Source organism: Agelaius tricolor, unplaced genomic scaffold, assembly GCF_023055355.1.
Source record: "Agelaius tricolor isolate 1412-34295 unplaced genomic scaffold, bAgeTri1.0.p SCAF_6, whole genome shotgun sequence".
In the NCBI taxonomy this organism is placed as follows: domain Eukaryota; kingdom Metazoa; phylum Chordata; class Aves; order Passeriformes; family Icteridae; genus Agelaius; species Agelaius tricolor.
Window position 1 is genome coordinate 47,359,726 of NW_027269266.1, and position 20,704 is coordinate 47,380,429.

General features: G+C 38.3%; 1 long non-coding RNA gene across 1 annotated transcript in view; it reads right to left on the reverse strand.

Moving 5' to 3' along the window:
* LOC139591258 (uncharacterized) overlaps positions 1–20,704 on the reverse strand; it is a 266,401-nt gene that overhangs the window by 172,658 nt on the left and 73,039 nt on the right. Inside the window, exons 6-8 of the long non-coding RNA XR_011679591.1 lie at positions 20,304–20,403; positions 17,450–17,506; positions 10,632–10,884 (exon numbers count right to left, since the gene is read on the reverse strand). This is a non-coding gene — a long non-coding RNA (uncharacterized lncRNA). The remainder of the gene's footprint in view (positions 1–10,631; positions 10,885–17,449; positions 17,507–20,303; positions 20,404–20,704) is intronic.

The following is a 20,704-nucleotide window of genomic DNA, read 5'->3' on the forward strand; positions in this document are numbered from 1 at the left end:
CTCTGAAAGAATCATAGGATTTACTACTGATTTGACAGAATGTGAGTTTACATAACGAATTTGCCAATATTAAACTTAATTTTGCACTGCCACAAAAGCAAGCATGTTTAAGGCACTACCATTTCAACTGGTTATTGTTACTCCACATTAAATCTAACAGTATGATCCTTAAATGCAGAGTGATATACATTTCCTCATCCATATGATGATTAGCACAGCTGGTTAGAGCATGGTGCTTATAACATCAAGGTTGTAGGTTCAATCACTGTATGGGTCATTCACTTAAAAGTTGAACTTGATGATCCTTGTGGGTTCCTTTCAACTCAGAAGATTCAGTGATTCTGCAATGTCTTTGAAGATTAATCATTACTGTGCTGCACCTTGGATGCCTTTCTGAGCACCTGAGCATAACAGAAGTCCATGCATAAGGGGTACTAATAGGCACACTTTGTCAGGCTTTGAAAAGCCTTCTCCCTTTATTTCAGTTAGCACAAGAAATGTACAGATTTATTAAAATAAATGGAAGTGTGATAGAGATCTCGTCACATCACACTCTTGTTGTTCAGCAGCTGAACAAATCCCATGCAAGTAAATTCAGCAGAGTCCACATTGCTTGCACAAGTCTGTCTCAGCTGACAATGTTCCAGCTGTCTCACTAATGCAGTTACTTGGGATTTACTTACGTTTCAGATTGCTTCTGGACAAATAGCCCTGGACCAAGAAGTTCTCTGGCTCCTCTCAGAATTTGATACAACAAAAGACTGAGCATGCTGAGGCTGAATCCTGCAAAGTGTTTGTCATAAAGTATGTGTTTTATTTAGCATGTCAGAGGAACAAGCCCTACTCACAGTCACCTTCTGCAGCAGTGACGAGCTCTCACTTATTCTACAAGAGAGCAGTTTCCACTAAAGCCAATGCTAGTTCCACCTTCTCCACAGACACCAAACGTGGGAGGTCAAGATCTATGAATAGCACAGATCACAGCATCTCCCTGAGAACTGAGAATTTCAAATCAGTGATAGCATTAATATTTGACTCTGAGTCTACAAGCAAAGAACCTGGCCCCACGAGCACAGTAACACAAGCAATCCTGTTCACTGTAAATTAACTTCTTCCTGATTCAGTATCACTCAGCCAGCCCTAAACTGCCACCACAAGCACAAAGGGGTCATACACATTTGCCTTCCCATTTGTGGGAAAGTTTATTAGAGCACCTTGTACGCACTTGCACAAAGATTATTCTCTACAGTCCAGTCCAGATTTTAATAAGTTCTGTGACTAATTTTGCAATATTTACTTTTTTAATATAGTCAGCATCTGACAAGCCTTGTTTTGTTTGTATTTGCATATATTTCCTTTGATTGGTAGCATCCTGTGGCCCTTTCTAGGGGCCAGAACATGGAGTAAATCCTCCCAAGAAGAAAGGACCTCACAACTTGCACTTTTAACCACACAAATGAATTTATGTGCTTTGTGCATGGCATAATTTTCTAGAGTAATTTCTTGATCCTGTTATCATAAGAACACCTCCAAAAGCTTTAATCCAGATGCCAGAAATGAAACCCAAATGAATTTCAGTCCCATTTTTTCATCTGTTTAAAGCTAGATTCTATTAGCCAACGCTAACACGCATTCATAAATTTGGATGGGCCAAAATTTCATCATCAGTGTTTATGTACTTTTTCACATCACAAAAGATTCTGACTGTTCAAATTCTAAAGCATTCATTTATGTTCTATCCTTAATTTGCCAATGCTACTGAGCAATGTAATTATCCAAGATCAAAAACTGTTTTGCTTTCTTTGAAAACTGAGCAGGGTGAGAAGTCATTCAAAAAAATAATCAGTAATTTAAGGCACACAATACAGGCAAAACAAATTTGTCTACTTACAGCATAAACAATTTTCTCATAGCTCTATCTGTATACTTGGAAAGAATAAAATATCCCTGACCTGGCTTTTTAAAATATCCTCTCCCTGGTACAACAGGTTATTGAAATGTTAGATGTCTTCACAGCTCCCTCTAAAGTGAAGCCTTTAACCTTGAAAGTGTTCTTTCTTATGTCTATTCTTGACCTCATGCAGTAAACCAGAACTAAATAAATCTCTATTCCTTCTAAAAAAATTTAATAGAATTAAATGTATAGGTTCTTTTATTACTCATCTATTTCAAGAATCAATGAACTATTCCTCAGGAAGCTATTTTTTTGTAGCTTTCATAATATTTAAACAGAGCTTGACTACAAAAGCCACAAATGGGAGCAAACTTACCTGAGTAATAGATGAGATACAAGAAAATCAGTGAGGCCCATTGAAAACAAAAAAGTAATGAGGAATTGAAAATGTAGATAAGTTAAAGTTTTTTTGAGATTAAGTAGTTCTTTTTGTAGATAAAGTTCTTTGAGTGTCTTCAAAGTCTGCAAGCTCTTAATTTCTCCATGTTATTTTAAAACTAGAAGGCATAGAATGTTCATTTCAGTCTGTATTGTTTATGTAAAACTACAGCTGTAGAAAGTAAATGTCATTACAAGAAACAAGGTGGGAAAAGACCAAACACACTAAGAACACAAAACAACAAAGTTAGCTGAATTTCTCAAAATTTTGGCTTTCATGTAGGGCAAAAAAAAAAGGCTCAAAGTTCCCTGACTTTCCCCCCTTCTTTTATTTTTTTAGTTTAAATTACTTTTTGCACGTTACAGTTGACCCAAAGTTTTCAGCCTCCCTCTGGGAGGGAAAAAAATTCAACATTTATAAAGCAATACATTATTTTCCTTCTTCTACAAACTTCTATGCTCTGTATTATTGAACTATTTAGCTAAATTATCATGAGCTGCTGTTCAAGACACAGTGGAGAATGGTATCTTTGTATTGAGCCAAACTAAAAAGCTAATTTCACCACAAGTCACATATTTTGCTTCAGCTGCTACTAGCCAATGCTCTGGCTCCTGGTACTGATGCCATGGTCGTGAACGTGGATGCTGATGTTGCTGAGGCACTGTTTAAAATGTGTCTTTCTGCAAGACCCACTTTGTAACTCAAGCACTCTGCTTTGGCTGGTTCCTCACCCAGCCTCCTCTCAGGGGTTTAGAACCTAATGCAGTTGTCAATGGACAGGCCCACCTGCCTGAAGCAATCAGACAAAAATCAAGGGAAAAACAGAGTAAGGTGAACCAGACAGGGCCATTTTGGGGGGCAAAAGGGGCAGCCCCAGTGGACAGCTTTTTGTTTGGTTTTCATTAAGGCTTCCTTTGCTGGTCACATTTGCAGAGAAAAAAGCATTGAATTCACAGTCATCAGGCTCAGCCTTTTGAGATGCACCCTTTGGCCCACTGAGAGAGATGCAGGCAGTTCAGGGAAAACTGTTGTGTCTTCTCAGGGAAGGGGAAAAGGGATACTATTCAAATGAGAACTGCTTTTATAATTAATATAGGAGATTTTTTTTCCCCCCTTTTCTTTTCTCCTCAACAGTAGTTAGTTGCTATTTTCACCACCACCTAATTACTTAGTACTGGTTTGTGGGAGGATTCAGCTTCACACGGCATCCCACACAGGTTGTCATTTTGTCAAGAATTCCTTCATTAACAAGCTGTCAGTACCCTGCCAACAGCCACCATTTGGTTTGTTAAGGGACTGGGGGCTCTGGAGTGAAGAGTTGGCTCTGTACCCTTTCCTTTTTGTAAAAAAAAAATAAATAAATAAAGCAAGAGGCAGATGTCTGCCAGTCTGTTCCTTTGTGACACATTGCAGCCTTTTCCCTTCTTTTTTTTTCTTTTTTTCCTATTTTCTTTTTTTTTTTTCCTTGCTGAAAGAGCAAGGCAGTAAAGGAGGGAGAGGAAAATCACACAGACTGCGTAGGTTGCAGCTCAAGCTCCTGCCTCCCTACCAGGCTGCTTCCTTGGGAAGTTGTCTGGGTGCTCTTTGCCCCATGCTACCTCCCAGCCCCACATGCCCTCTGACATGCCCCAGCTTCAGCATGTTAAGGAAAGATCTAGAGGAACACAGCCACCATTTTACCTGCAGCCTTTAAAACAATCATCCTAATGAAATAGGAAGACAGCCTGCCCATCACATAGGTGCTTTCAGAGGAATTTGTCCTTTCCAGCTAATTAACTGGATTAACACAGATGCTGACAGGCTTTGCCAGGTACTCCTATCACTACTCTTTTGAGATACTGATGATTAAGGAGGGCTTTGTGCATCTTCACCCTTGAAAGTCCAAACATATTTGCACAGTCATCTTTTTTTTTATCCTATTAGCTCCCAAGACCAAATCTCAGCTTGATTTCACTGATTAGTTTTTGATTGCACTGTGCCTACCAGGTAGACTTTCAAGGTTAGCACAGATGCTGAGAGAATTGGAGCATTTGTCCATTGTCTTGGGCATTTCCGAGAACCTGCTGTTGTAACCAAGTTTCAGCTATGTCAAGCAGGAATTTAGCTGGGTTGGCACAGATGACTGCAAATTAAAAGGCAGACAGTGGGACAGGGAGCAAAGAGCAATAGAGGTCTCTGTGGTATCCAGAAATGACAAAAATAAAGGATTGTTCAGAATGACGGAGGATGAAGTAAGTGCTGTCTCTGGAGGTCTCTCTGGCAGGTTTTTGGTCCCTACAGGCCAGTGAGCTGTCATTATGTTCAGAAGACACTCGAAGGAATTTAGAGGAATCAGACTTTTTTTTCCTCCTTTTCTTCCTTTCCAACAATTATGCCTTAAATGTCTGGTAGACCCTCCAGTCAGCTGTAAAATCATGTGTGCAAGAGTCATATCTGTACACAAAACATTGATACTTACTTGCCAACACAAGTCTTATGCACATTCAGCTACTTGCAAATACAGGTTTAAAATGCACCCAGATAAACATTTCAGTTTATGTTAAAAAAAAAAATGCAAAGGTGTTTATGCCCCTATAATTCTCAGAAACAGAGAATTATCAAGGACCAGTCACAATTATACAACTTACACAATCACAATTATACAAAAAGGATCTCTGGAAGTTGTGTTTGTTTTTCTTATAGATACCTTTTCCCAGAAAGGTATCTATAAGCAAAACCAAAACCAGATACCAGAAAGTGTCTGGATCATGAAGGAGGCTTCATAATATTCAAGTGCAGTGTAAACACAGCTATCTGGATAGGAAAAACTCTCCCCTTGTCAATTCGAAACAGATCCCAAACATAATTTCCAAGGAATCCACATGAGAGGAGTCAGAGAAAAAGTAGAAATTAAGATAATGGGTTGGATGCAATTTGTGCAAGTCATCCTCTCTGGTTATACTCTGTCTTTTATTCTCTCCTCCCATCTTCTTTTCTCTCTTTTGTTCTTTGCTTATTTAAAGGTTTTGGTTTTTTTGGTTTTTTTTTTTTTTGTTTTGTTTTGGGTTTTTTTTGTTGGTTTTTTTTTTTTGACAGTTCATACAATACTGGAGAGTGTAAAAGTGGGAGATGCTGGGAGATGCTTTGATAGCCAGATGGTATGCACCTTGAAAAACATGTGTGTATAGAGATAGATGATAGATAGATAGATAGATAGATAGATAGACAGACAGATAGAGATAGAGATAGAGATATGCACACTTTCCCCTCTTTTTAATCTCTTCAGGCCCCTTCAAGCTGTCACCTCCACTGGATTAGCTCAAAGCTGAGCAGTGGTGATCCCACTGCCCTCCCTGATGACAGCAGCCATCCAGCTTCAGCCAAAGGCACGTGTGACAGGGGTCTCTCTACAGCTCTGAAAACCTTCAAGAAGTATTCACTCTGTATTTTAACCCAAGTTCTCCATTTTCCCTGGGGTTTTTTTTCTTTACTTTTTCCCACATTAGAGAAACTAGACATAGGATCATCCCATGTCATAACCAGGGATTTTGTCCTTGTGCCTCTCACAAGGGTCTTTCTAAGGTCTTTCTAAAATTGGGTTAGCAATTCTGAAATAAAAACTTTAAATAAAACATTGTAGTCAGGGGAAGCAGAGGGACACCAGAGGCTTAAATTTCAGAAGGCTTCAGAAGCTTGCAAATGAGAAAATATCCTTGGTTGATAAACATTTACCTGCCTCTACTCTTCAAGAGGAGTGTAAATGAATCCAATAAATAAATCCAATAAATCAAATAAATCTACTAAATAATGTTTAGAACAGAGCCAAGCTATGTGTTTACAGGGCCCCAAATGACAAGTTAGAAGAACTTCAGCAGAAAATATGTCCACATAGTCAGTACTGGGAAAACTAAAGTCATGGCAAGCAGGATATGACCCAGAATCCAGCCTGCAGGATGGTTCTTTATCTACAGCAATTTCCATGAGTTAAATGCAGAAAATAAAACCTGAGACAGGTTAAAAAAGAGGAGTACTGAACAGCTTCAAACTCCTGTGCTCTGCTACAGACAGAATCACCTACAGTTTTAAAGTGGTATTTGACGATGTGGCCGTATGGTTCCCATATACCTTAATGGGACTCAGGCAGCCAAATCCCTTATGCAGCACTTCAACAATGCTAAAAAACATGCCAGGCTCTGCACCCATCATTTTTATTTGCTGCAGAGCATTAAAAGATCAGCTGGATCTTAAATGTTCCCATTATAAATATGGACAATTTGGACAACTGAGAAAATAGTGTCTGAGACAGAGAAGTTACTGGCAGGACTGAGACCCTGGCAGACCACAATGCTGCTGCACAGCAAGTACTACCAAACACTAATGTTATTGAAGCATGGGCAGGGCTGGAAATAAAGTAAAATACCTGTTCTCATCTTTCAAAGTACTATTAGGAATGAGTTGATCCTTCTCATACTGAAAGATGTAACATTACTCCTCTAAAATTAAAATAAAATTAAAATAAAATTAAAATAAAGTTAAAATAAAATAAAATAAAAATTTAAAAAATAAAAATAAAATAAAAATAAAAAGAATTAAAATAGAATAAAAAATAAAATTAAAAATAAAACAAAAATAATTTAAAAATAAAATAAAATAAAATAACAAAAATAATAAAAAATTAAAAATAAAATAAAAATAAAATTAAAAATAAAATTAAAAATAGAAAAATAAAATAAAATAATAAAATAAAATATAAAAAATAAAAGTAAAAATAAAAATAAAATAAATAAAATAAATAAAAATAAAATAAAATAATAAATATTTTTAAATAAATAAATAAATAAAATAAAATTAATAAAATAGAAAAAATAAAATAAAAATTTAAAAATTAAAAAAATTTAAAGAAAGATAAAATAAAATAAAATAAATAATAGAAATTTAAAAAATAATATTTGCCATTACATCATGGATATTTCAAAGCCTCAAATGTAGGGATTTTCATGTAGGGTTCATTGAGCTCATTATTTGTGCCTTAAAACATCTATGCTTCCTAAATATCTGTGTGGACACTGAATGACAACGTGCTAAAATTTTGAGAACATCTCAAAACAGTTTCTTTGTACTGCATTGAGCATCCAGTGCCCAAGAATATCTCTGGGTATTGGTGAAGAAAAAATCCCCAAAAATTAGCATGGACTCCCAACTGGATGACTGTTTACTTCCTCTTGGAGGTTTTCTGGTTTATGAAAACTCCTGGTTTCTGACTCCTGTTTTTAGGATGCCAGCCATGTTAAATCCCATTTTCAAAACTAGACAAGAGCAAACTCTTCTACTAAGGCAAATCTGCCCCCGTAAGCTTTAATAAAGCAATGCCAGCTTATGTAGATTTTAATTGTGGGCTCAAGGGCCTTATTTCAGTCATATCTGTATTTTTACAGTATCTGTCTAAATGACAATACAACAAAATCCTGTAACAAACTTAGCCCTGAAAAAAGAAGCTGAATTATCTTTCAAGTTTAAGTATTTGCTGCACTTAAAATGTTTTTTAAATAAATGATAAATATGAAAGGTTTCAAGAGTTAGCCTAGTTTCTGAGGAGAGCAGTTAAACAATGACTCTGATGAGATTTGAAGCCTGCATAATAAAGTTTTGCATATATGACCCTGGAGTTAATTTTTTTATGCACCCTAATGCTTCTGTAGAGTGCTTCATTTTTTACTGGCTAGCTGTGATGCTTTAGCTGCACTCTTTTCTTGCTCACACAATAACAAAATGTACTGTATCTACCAAAGAAAGACCCTGTCCTGGCACTGGTTCTGAAGCAGCTTTGCTTTCACTGTACCAGTTGTATTGGTCTCCAGAACCAACCCACACAGGGTTTTGGATTAGGAATCAAAATACACAAGAACTAACATGCTTCAAGAGTCTCAGAGAAGTATTCACAAGACCACTTTCAGCCAAGGGAAGTGATTCTTCCTCAGTTCCCTCTGGAGGACAGAGGCAGACTTCTTTGGGAGCAGCTCATGTCAGCTAAGTCTCAGGGTCTCCCTCAGGTGCCTTAAATTTTTTAGAGATTTCAGTGTCAGTACTGTCAAGTCTAAGCAGCTTAGGGACAAATCTAGATGCTTGGATCCTCCAAAATTATAGATAAATGCCTTAGAAGACTGCTAAATGTCTCTGACCAGTTTAGTGTCTCCCTGCCATTAATCCCAAGGGTTTCAGTCCTTTCTTTGTACATGTGCCAGACTTTCTTTTCAGTTTTTCAGACCAGAACATTTACAGTATGATCTGGAAAAGTAAATAACTTAGACTGCAAGTCAGATACCAGGTTTCTACATTTGAAACAATTTAAAGTGAAGAGCTTAATTAAGTTTTGACTTAGAGGTTAAGGTAACTAGCTTTGCACTTCTAAAACAACTTTTACTAATGGCAAATCTCTGTCTTTAGTTACATAAATACTTTTAAATGCTACTCCTTATCCAAAAAAGAATTTACAGCAAAAGAGATAGTGGGTGATACTTAGACTTTAGTATGTGGAAACCATTATCCAAAGAGAGAATCCAGACAGAGGGGAAATAGTCTGTTTATTTTACATACAGCCGTTTGAGGCATTTCTTAGGGCTTTCATACTGGTATTTCAGCTAGCATTTATTTTAACAGCCATAGGAAATCCAAATGATAAAAATTCACTACTCAAGCAGTGCTTCAACAGCTAAACTGAGGGAGCAAGACCTTCCACATCATTTTTCCTTAGAACAAACCAAAAAAAAGGAGACTTCACAGCTACCACACTTAGCTCTCTTCTTCTCTTCATTTATATGCTGTGCAAAAGCATAGCCATCCTAGGTCCTAGCACTGGGCTAGGATGCAATTCAGTTATAACAATTCTTATTGTAATTCAGTTTTAACAATTTGTTTGCCCACTTTGTCTGTCTCCTTCAAGCCCTGGTGTGCACCCCAGCTGCTTGGCAGTGAAGGCTGCTCAGCCACCTGCAAGGCTCCTCTCTTGAGTCAACACTGGTGTGACCAGAGCATGATGTGAGATTTGATATATGGCAAACAGAATAGGATCACAGTACTTTTGAACTAGATCTAGATGTACAAATCAGCATGTGGCAGGACTTTACAAGTCTGCTGATATATAATAGCCACTGATATTTTAGTATTTGGGGTGATTTTAAATCCCAGATTACTTCCATCTACATTTTTAGGCACCTAGGCCTTGTTCTGATGTAAACCTTCTTTTGAAACAAGAACCTCAGAGAGGAATTGAACTTTACCACATTTTGTCTAACTGGACATTGACATAAATATGTGTGATATTTTATGAACATGCACACACACACACACATATATATATATATATATAAAAATTTGTATGTGCACCTGCACAAGACATCACATACCATTTTCAGTAGTTCCTAAGGCTACAAACACATAGGAGAAGGGAAGTGCAGATCACACAGACAGACTGTGCTGACAGGCTGAAAGAAGAGACAACATGGCACAGAGGAGAGCAGGAATTTGAAACATGAGAAATTCAGTCCAGGTCCAGTCACAGGAAAGCCCACTGATTTCAGTGCAGGCCCAGTACACTGGCAGAAGCTGCATCACTGATCTGCCACTTTTTGAAGCCAGGGCATCTAGGCTTATCAAAGAAATACACAGCATGTGTGATTTACATCCTTTGGGCTCCTGAAGATGTAAAAGACTACCAAAAGAGAAACTTTTGAATTCCCATGCTTTGTATTGGAAACCTAATCATGGCTGTGGGACTGTAAATTATTCTGAATTTAGCTGCTACATGCTAGGTCAAAATCTATCCTCATAAGTCTATAGCTTAGTTGGTTTTCATTTCAAGGTTAGTTTTTCAATAAGAAAACCTTTCACCAACACTAATAAATGGATTCCATTTATCAGTTGCCAAATTGATGGTGTCTTCCTGTTTAAATACCATTATTTCAGTTTAACTATTTATTCCAATCTGATTGTCATGGCTATTAGCAGTTTACCAGCAAAGGCTGTTTTCGTTTTTCTTTTTAGATGATGTAATGCTGCCTGAGAACATAGAGTTTGCAGCTACTTTTATTTATGTGTGTGTGTGTGTGTGTGTGTGACAATCCATGATTCTTAAACAGCTCCTCTCAGCTCTCTGATGTGGTCAAAATACTGGTATGGAGTTTGACTGTCCACTTCTTGTACGTTGCACTACTGTATCATACTGATTTGTAGTTTGGCAAATTCAGCAAAAATATATGTCAATAATAGAGAACACAGAATTTTTGCAGCCATTTACACTGTTTAGAAATATTTTCTACTTACCTTCCATATTTGCAAATGACTACAAGCAGTTGAGAATAGAGATATTTATCTTGGTGATTGATGTCAATGAAAAAGAAATTAAATTTTAATCATCTGTTAAAAAACTGTTGATCCTTGGTAAGTCTGTGAGTGCATTCTTTCAAGGCTACTCCAAGGAAAAGAACAATAGCTTAAAGATTCACTGCTCCAACTGTTCTGCCATTCCTACAACTAGCAACTGTTGAGATTGAAAACTGTCATCTGGAAGTTTTTCCTGTAAAAAAATGAGATTGTGTCAAGAACAAGATTTGGCTAAGAAATGCTATTTCAGCAGTTTCTTTTTTTTTTTTTTTTTTAACAGGCTATCTTATATAAAATTAAATAAGCCTTCTGGTTTCAGTGGATTTCAAGATTCTCATGACTTGTCATTCTATTTTCTTCTTTTGTAACTATAATCATTTGACTGAACAGAACTGATTTTTTCCCATCTTCTGAATCATCAGCAAGACTGAAAAGACAAAGTAACAAAAGGAGAGAAATACATTTTAAAAACCTACTCAATAATCTTTCAAAAAGTTGCATCCCATAACTGGAAAGAGTAAACATTTTTAAAAGAAAATAAAAAGAGATAAAAAGTTTAAAAACTTAAATGCTGCTCATATTGTTAGTCTCAGTGACAGAAAAAGGGAGGGGGGGTGGAATTAATATAACAATTTGTGAATAATAGACTGCAAAACAAATTAAAAAATAAAAGTAAGGAAACATTTTAATTAATTTAATTAATATATTTTAAAATCTGAATGTGAGATTCTTAATGAGCATGTATAACCACACAGTTAGAACTTGTCCACACCTACCCCATAGTCATATTGTTAAAGCATTTAGATTTGTGGCACTCCAATAAAATAAGGAATTACGACTTCTTGTCTATTATCAGGGGAATCATAATGATGTAGCAGTTTTGTGTGAATTAGGACTGCAGAATATGCCTTAAAATTAGAAAAAGAATGTATTTAATTTTAATTCTGTTTTCAAAATTACTGATTATTAATATGTTTCCTCCTTAGAGAACCAGTTATGACTAGAATTTCTTCAGTTTGGCACATCTATGGAATTCTAATGATAGTTATTTCTTCATCAGCAAGGAGAGATAGACTCAAGCTCTTCATTATTTGCCCTGTACTATCAACTCCTTTGACAAACTGTGACTCACCACTGTACCTTCAGTGATGTTCTACAATCCTAAATTGAGCTAATTCTACTTATTTCTGTGAATACAGTCTTCAGTTCTGCTAGGTGTGTCCATATCAGACATTATCACCTCGGTTTTGGTGATGTCAGCAATGCAAGGAAGTGGTTTTACATGATGGAAATAGCTCTTTCATCCTTTATGAAAACCGTGCAGTTCAGCTGCTGGTATTATATGAGTACAATGGCTAAATGTAACAGCAGGCTGTTGGAAAACAAGATTTCCTAAGCATACTATGGAAAATTCTGTTTCTGACAATCTCCTGAGGACCCCACTGCATTCATAGTGGACAGCCAGGCTCACCTAGGAAACTACAAGGTAAAGTGCTTTGTTTGGGTAAAATCTGGTTCAACAAAGCTACTTTTGTAAAGAGGAGAATGTCTGTGGCAGATTCACAGAAAAGGTGCCTGATGAGGAGCAAGAAGGAAGACCCTGCTGAAGGGTTTGAAATAGGCAGTTTTTCCTCCTTTCCCAGAGTGAATGGTTTAAAGCAATGAGGATCTAGGTGAAGACTTTTTCTTATCTCACAACCCCATTTTCTTAAATGCAGGTTTGATAATGTTTGCTTCAGTTTAGCTAGGAAATCTGTCTATCACTGACAAATCCATTTGCTTCTCCTGGGAAGGAGATGGGATCAGTCCCCACCAAGGAGCCTGTGATTGAAGCTGAGGCACAGTAACTGGGACTCAGCCTGATGTTGGGAGGATATAGGGAAAAAACAGGAAGTCTGTGGGAACAGGAAAGAAAGGAAGAAAAAAACAACCAAAAATACAGAGCAGGGATTGCCCCGCCCTGCAACCACATAGCCATGACAGCAGTTGTCTGAAATGAAAGCAGAAGGTTTTGCTCATCTCTGTTCTAGTCACTCAGAAACAAAACAAAACAAAACAAAACAAAAAAATCCTATTCCTCTGGCATCTCCTGTTAAGGGGTTGCAGGTTTTTCCAAAGCTGATTTAGCAAGTAGCTCTCCATTAAAATTCATTTTGCACTCAGCTAAAACTTGAAATAAATCCACACAGGGCTACTCTAAGACTGACATGAGACATAAATGAGACATTCACTTTAAGAGCCCTGGGAGAAGCACTGGCCTTAGCCTGTGACCTGCAGTGCTTTAAGTCTACCTGCTGACCATTAGTACTGCTCTCTTATCACCTCCTTTTTAGCAGGCACTAATGCAGATTTAAGGACAATGAACTGTCTCTCCTTGCCTTGAGGTTATTTGGGTTTCAATGTGTCGTGTCTTTTTTGGTTTTTTTCCAAGAAATAAAAACTTTTAGCTAGAAAATCTTTTGTCTTGGATTAGATGCAGTTGGTGATGCCAAAAATAATATAACTTTTAGATTAATAATATTTTTCAAAGAGTGAATCAGATGACTGATATCTTCATTTAATAGCCTCTGTTAGCTACTTCTGCTTATGAGAGGACATAATTTGCCTCTCTCTCATTTTATTTTTGGGAAGTTTAGCAGTGCAAGAATTCTCCCTTAGAATCACAAAGCAAAGTTGAAAACGAGAGATGCAGAAGGAGTATTTGTTAAAAAGTATATAATTGCAAGTGCCAGTTTTTCTATAAAAAGGAAGCTGAGAAGCATGCTATGAATGTTCATTTGCAAAGTCTCAAGCTGTGACTGCGTAGCTGTGAATCTCATTCCGCCATTGTCAAAGCACCGCATTGGTAATTGGCAAGAATGGATGGCTGGCCACATACAAAGTAACAAAAGTTACAAGATCAGCAGCAACTAAATATACTTTCTTCTTCTCCAAAGTGTATAATCTCCTTTTGTTCTTTTTCCTCTGAGAGCTGCATGATAGGTGATGAAGGATGAAGTTGGGGAATAAAGGGAAAGCGCAATCCCCGTGACAAAGCTGGAATCCAAGCCCTCCGCTTGCTTTCCCCTTCTCTCTGCCCTGGAGCAGAGTGTAGTGCTGTGAGAGGGGCCAAAGTGACAGCAGCATCCAGGGAGCACTCCTCAGGGTCACTTAGCAAACCCTCCAGGGACCACCAGGTGCCTGGATGTGTTAAACCTCACAGCTGTATCTGCAGCCCATCCTCCCCAGGGGAATAGCATCACCAGCTGGGAGAGAGAATGTGGAAGGAAGTCCTTATTAGTACTGTGTGTCACAGTAGGATGTAAAGTGACACAACACACAACATGATGGAATGCAACTTGGTATAGCACCAGCTTTCTAAGGGGTAGGAATTTCACCTCAGCAGCAGCCCAGACTGAAAATGTCTGCTATAAATTCCTGTAATGTAGGAAAGATGCCATAAAAAGATTGTGCCTCTTTTTCTGCAACAGCTGTGAATAATTTGACATTTAGGCAACTGTGTAATAAAAATAATAAATAATCATTTAGCCAGAGCCTGTTGGATCCTTTAATAGATGCAACACTCGAGCTCCTGGAGTCTCTTGAGCATTTCTGAAATGTTATCGGAAAACACAGGTAAAAGAAGATCCCATTGGTAGCTCTGAATGTCCCCTAATGATTCCCTATCCAGATAATTTGCTTAGACTCATCACCTTTACTATCATAAATCAAACCCTGATGTGATTTTAAGTCCCTTAGCTACCCACAGAGAAAAGATATTGTATTAGATTGTTTTCTGTTGCCTTTTATCCTCTCCTGTTCCAAGAAGTTTGGTAAATAGCAAGGCGAGTTTTGAAATTATAGGAAATTTGAAAGTGTTTGGGTTGGTGTTTTTTTCTTGCTCAGTTTTGTCCTTTAGTTTGATGGAGTCTCTGAAAGAAAATTTTTACAGAGGAGGTTCTGATTTTGTGGTGTATGAAAACTGAGAGAGTTGGGTGGAGGCTTAAGGTTTACAAAAATGTTTTCTCTGGGATAAAATGGGAAATGTTTTAATTCAATTTCTGGTTGCTTTACACAAAATTAACTTTTGAAGACATGAGCTGCGCCACTCCAGCTGTGGTTCTGGAACAGTAATTGGGTGGTAGCACCATGACTGGGTGAAAGTCACCACAAAAAGTTATATAGAAGTACATCTCAGAATACTCTGACCTAAAATGGGTGCTTCTAAAAGAAGTAGGATGCAGGAGTATTCAGAATATGAAATATGAAGGTTCATTATGCAAAGAAATGTGGATATTTCAAGCTTTGTTTTATTTTGAACCTGCCAAAACCAAAACTAGTTTAAGCCATCAATGAATGAAAATTATATATCCATGCTCTGAAAAAATTGCTTTGTCTCAAAGCTGAAATTCTGCACCTTTACTTTAGCCCTTCTAAACTCTCTAATATCACAAAAGAAGTATAGTGCAAAACCACTGTTTTAACATGATTGTTTTTCTTTCTGATGGAAAACTAAACTGAACCAAACTAAAGCCCTTCCTGCATATGGCTCAGGTTCCATTTTAACATCAGAACCACATCTCCCAGTGGATTACACTCACTGTGAAGCCCTTATAGCTCACAGTATTTGTGTGGCCAGACAGAGGGCAATATGGCAGGAACAGGTACTCTTATTTAGGAAAGGGGCCAAGAGGTGTTTTGAAAAGGATTGCAGGAGCAGGGAGACATCCAAGGAGCTGTGCAAAAGACTAAGGAAGCACTGATTAAAAGAGCTGTCATGGGGAAAGGACTAGAAATTGAAGTGATTGTTGTAGGCAGACTGGGAGGGATGCAAAAATGAAGCAGCAGATAAAAAAAAAACTTGGGAAAGGTGCTAGTTTTAAAGAACAGGGGTATGGCATGATTCTGATAGGGATATTTGTTACAAATTGAAGTGTCAGAATCAAAACAATTAGTTACTAAGGTGGTATTAAAGCTCAATTTTTTCAGTATAGTGAAGGTCAGAATATTTTCAAAGACTTTCAAAGACAAATTTTCAAGTTCTGTGATTCAACAGACAGCATTTTGTCCATAAGGGGAATGGGTTAAACCTGAAGTTGAAAGGCAAGAAGTCCTGTGGAAAAAAAATGGGACATTTGCATTCATCAATCTGAACTGGAGGTAAATGAGCCATCTGGAACTGAGCACAGAAGGATGAATAGCTTCTCTGAAGAGGATGTGGAAGCAGCATCCTCTCTGAGCACTGCTTTCCAACATGGAGCTCAGTTTGGCCAGAGGGGTCCTGTGAGGGTAGCAGCAGGTGAGGCAGAGATGTGGTGGATAAGTGTGAGTGAGAGAGACATTGATAAATGTTTCCCAGGTTTGACAAAATGAGCTTGAGCAGATGTGCTGTTCTCTGCCCAAGAAGGATGCTGTGGGGCAGAACCCCTACCCAAGCAATGCACTCTGCCAGTTGACCAAGAAATGTCAATTTGCTTCAAAAAACTATTTTGCTTTGCAAAAACCACTTTTGACTGTCTCTGCTACCTATGAAGAGCTAAGTCCCCCTTTCAGAGCAGCTCTAGGCAGCTCTGTGAGGGCAGGCAGGAGGCACAGGGATCCAGGAGCAGGCTTTACACATGCTGCAGTCCCAAAAACCCACCCACACTGCTTAGCAAATTCCAGCTGAATTAACAAGAACTCATGAGTCCATGCCTCAAGACTCTCAAGGTACCAGGGACCTGCTCTCAGCATAAAATAACTCCTCTGCACAACAAACATCCTCCATGAGGCCAGGGAGGAAGGGGATGGATTCAAACTTGCCCCTCACCTCTGAACAAATCTGGGAGTGCAGCCGTGGTGTTTGTAGTGCAGGCAGTTTGAAGGGCTCTCAACTATCTCTGCTAAAAACATAGTCTCATATATCATACATGGATCAGCCATCCCTTTTTCCTCCTCTGTAAAAATCTGTTTAACCAGTTAATGACCTCCTTGGCAGCATTGCCAATCCTGATAATGGCTTGGGAGGAAGCCCTGGGAATATCACCTACATCACAGTTCATCACTGTCTCCTTCTTCCCTCATTTCTCCCCATCAAACAAATGTTCTTTCCTAAAGCCTTTCTGTTGCTTTTTAGTTTGATTTTCCAATAACTCCCCCTGCTTTGTTGCACTGAACTCATCTATTCAAAGACAAAACCCCTATATAGTTAAACAGTAATTATGGAAAGGGCCAGGGAACATGGACCTACACCCACAGCAGCACAGTCATAAAATAGTTCTGCCCCAGATCCATAAGCACTGCATAGTCTATTTTGAACAGTCTCCTGAGAATTTTGTGAGTTTTACAGGGCAACATAAGGTTAGGCAGGCCTTTAGTAGATCATGGTGAGTAGCAGCAAGTTTCTGTCACTGACAGAAAAGGCTGCATCTCTTCAACACTAATGTGTGGACACTGCAGAACATGTCTCTTTTAAACAAGAACTATCATAAGGGAAAGTCCAACAGCCTTTGGAAAGAACTGGGAAATACATTGGGAGATTTTACTGCAATTCTTTGCTTATTATAGATGTGCATTTTCTGTGCTGCCTAGCTGCTGTCTGGGGCTCTGGTTTGGGAACTGCACAGAGCAAGACGAAGCTGAGGAGCTGACAAATGGGCAAGCAGACTGGTACAGAGCATAGCAGTAACTAAACCTCCCCCTACAGATGCTTCCCCTGCACCAGCCACTTCTTTCATCATAGCCCACAGTGATGCTTCACAGTGCCTATCATACAGGATAATCTGGTTGCATTGGCTTACCTCAGATACCCGCCTCCATCAAAATCCATGGCAAAACCATACACATCTTGTGTTACCCTGTGAGCAAGATCAAAACATAAGGAGGCCAATTCATTCCTTTAACTCAATTTCCAATTTCTCTCTCTTTAGTAAGTGCATGCATGCTTTTAATAATATTTCTTTAGTTCTTTACCAGGACTTGGTCCTTTTCTTTTTTTCCTTTAAAGCAGAAAAAATTATATTATTGGAGTTGGTTTCATTTCACTTTGAGAAAAGTGAAGCATGCTGCAGCAAATGTATGCAGTTGGACTTGGGAGGCTGGAACTCCCACACACACAGACCATTTCTCCTGGGAACTGAAACACTTTTACCATGTGTTGGGTGACAAAACACATTAGTATGTTCCTTTTATAGAAATGCCATATACCACTGTGTTTTAAGCATACTTGGGTAGGAACGTTGTAGCATGAGCTCTAGAAAGTTGGACTCAGCTGAGTGAGTATTAATCGTTCCCAAGGAAAGGACTGAGATGAGATTTGGCTTCTGTGTTATGTTCTAGTGGATATGTAGCAGGCAGCTTGTATTTGCTTTGGGAATTTTGGCATACTCCATTGCAAGTGATTTGATAGAGAAACACATGTATCCTGCATAAACATCAAGGAAATCTGTATTTAATGAAAGCAAAGCTGCATGTGCACATACACAGAGGAAAAAAGGAGGAAAAAAAAGAGGCAGCACTGCAACTGTACTCACAATCAGGCTGCAGGTGAACCCTGAGACAGATAAGCACTCACCAGATGTCATCTTCACACCCTAAATTTGCATGTCTTGATCCCCTCACCCAGTGGGGAAACAAGAGAAATTTCTCCTGTTTTATAGGGCAGTGGATGTGGGTACAAGTTCACAAGAATATGCCCTGTGCTCCCATACAAAATTTGTGTAATGACCACCTTGTTTTACAGGTCCAAGATAGAAGACTTGGAAGTAGACCTGTGTGCTTGGATTGTGGTTTTTTTTCCCTTTTTTGACCTCTGGATTGCCCTTTAAAAAAATAAAGCACTTAATTCCCAGTACTTCTAATTGCAATGAAAACCTTACAGATTCAGTTTCTTGAGCCCAGTCGTGCAGGTGGCTCTGGAAGCAGCCTTGTTTAAATTCAGGGTAACAGAATTACCAGAATGTGTAAACTGGGCCCTGAGCAGGTATGGGGGTGCTAGAAATTACTTGTGCCAGCAAATTGGCATTTATAAAGCTTGACCTGTCCTGTGTGAAATGGTGAGGCCTGTGAAAGCTAAATTGGTCTTCAAGGAATAGCACTAATATCAGTCCTTCACTCCAGCTCTGCAATAACCAGACATGGAAGACTTAGTGCCTTAATAGCTTCTTTATGGGTCAGCCTGGGCTCCTGTGCCCTGCACACACGGCCTCGGTCTGCAGTCTTGCGAGGAAACATCCCAGTCTGTTCAGTTTGCTTTTCCTACCTACAAAAGAGGTTTCTGGAGAGGCTTTAAAAAACCACAGCAGTAGGAGAAAGAAGCAGAATGATTTTTGGAGTTGTCTTTCTAGAAACGCCTCTCCCTGCTGCCTGCACTGATGCTTTGACAGCAGAACTGCTCTGGAGTCACTGATTTATTCTTGTCTTTTGTGAGGTGTTGGGGAGATCTGGGCATAAAATCCAGGGCACGACTGTGCATTAAGCAGCACCATTTTCACCTCTCTATAGCCCTCTGTGCTGCAGCAGATTCTCTCTTCATCATTGCTTTAAGTTAAAGGAGAAACTCCTTAACTATTTCTCCTGACATTTGGCTTAAAAGATTTTTTTTAATCGCTATTGCTATATATGCTTCACTTTTCTGCTCTGTTCCCTTTCTCCCAATTATTTTGAAAATATTTGCCATGCCGACATTCACTTTATATTTCTGGCATTTTGGGATTTCAAACTTGAAAATATGTCTCAAATACCAGCATGAGTTTCAGACAATGAAATCATTAGCTTGAAAGAAAAAGCCTAAGCTGTCCATCAGCAGAAATGTTGACTATGTGACAGAATGCATAGAGCTTGTTATCCAGGAAAGGAATTTTTTTTTTTTAATGCAGGAAATAACCAGAATGGCATTTATTTAAAAAGATAAGAAAAGGGATTAATAAAATGTAGTTGTTGGAGCATTCTAGGTACAGTGATGGGCCAGTGAAACATTTTCAGTGTTATGATCAAGAATAATGTTAGGTGTTCAGGGTGTAAAGGTAACAGCAGCTCAGGGATATTTGTCCAAGTATTTAGTTTGGAGATAGTATTTCTGAAAGTCTGGTTAGTGTTATAATTGCTTCAAGCTTCTAACTGTTTTATAGTTTAAGTGAAATTACATCTTCAGAGGAAAACATTAGGTTTATTTACATCTCTACTGTAGTGTAATTTAAGAACAGGTAAAATTGAGCATCAAATAAAAATTTAACACAATTAGATTCTGATCCACAGCAGTATTCAAACCTAACTTTTTAAATCTGAGCAATTTCATTATATCTGTTGGCAGTGCCATCTCAGCTGTGTTCTTTATGTTACCTACAACCATATACTACTATTCCACATCAAAACAGATGATTAATATCATATCATGAAACAGAAAAAAAGCTTGATTTTTACACAATGAAAAAAAAAATCTTAAATAATAAAAAAAAACCCCAACTTTTCTCTGGATGAATCTATACACAATTGCCATGGCATACAAGAGCATCTCAATCTGTGTTGCTGCAATAAAGAAAAATCAGAGCAGTGCTTTGCCTTATTGTCTAAGGTTAGAGACAATTGTGTCTACCTCATCCTCCTTCATCTCATATAATTCTCCTTCAGGAGAAGAAGCAAGAAGGGGTGGCATACCTCTTGCTTGAAACAGACAGATGTCTCTGCTATTATTACAAGTTTAATCCTAATTCAGTTCCTCCTGGTGTGAGTGTGTCTTATGCTGGATCTTCTGAAGCTGCAGATACATGGAAAGAAAGCAGGAAAAAATATGAACGATGTTTTGCAGATCAGTTGGTGTCAATAAATATCCAGATTTTTTTTATATGGCTGAGCCAATTTAATGTATGCTTTTATTAAATGCCAGAAGCAAAGGACATTCTGAGTGCAAAATATTGTAAACTGTGAAACTGTGAAAGAAAAAGGTGACTCGGCTGTATGGTCTGTTTCCTCAAGCCAATCATTATTAACCCTGTGCTCCTTGTGACCTTGCCTAGCCCTCTCCTGGGCAGAGATGTGACTACAGCAGGAGGTTAGAT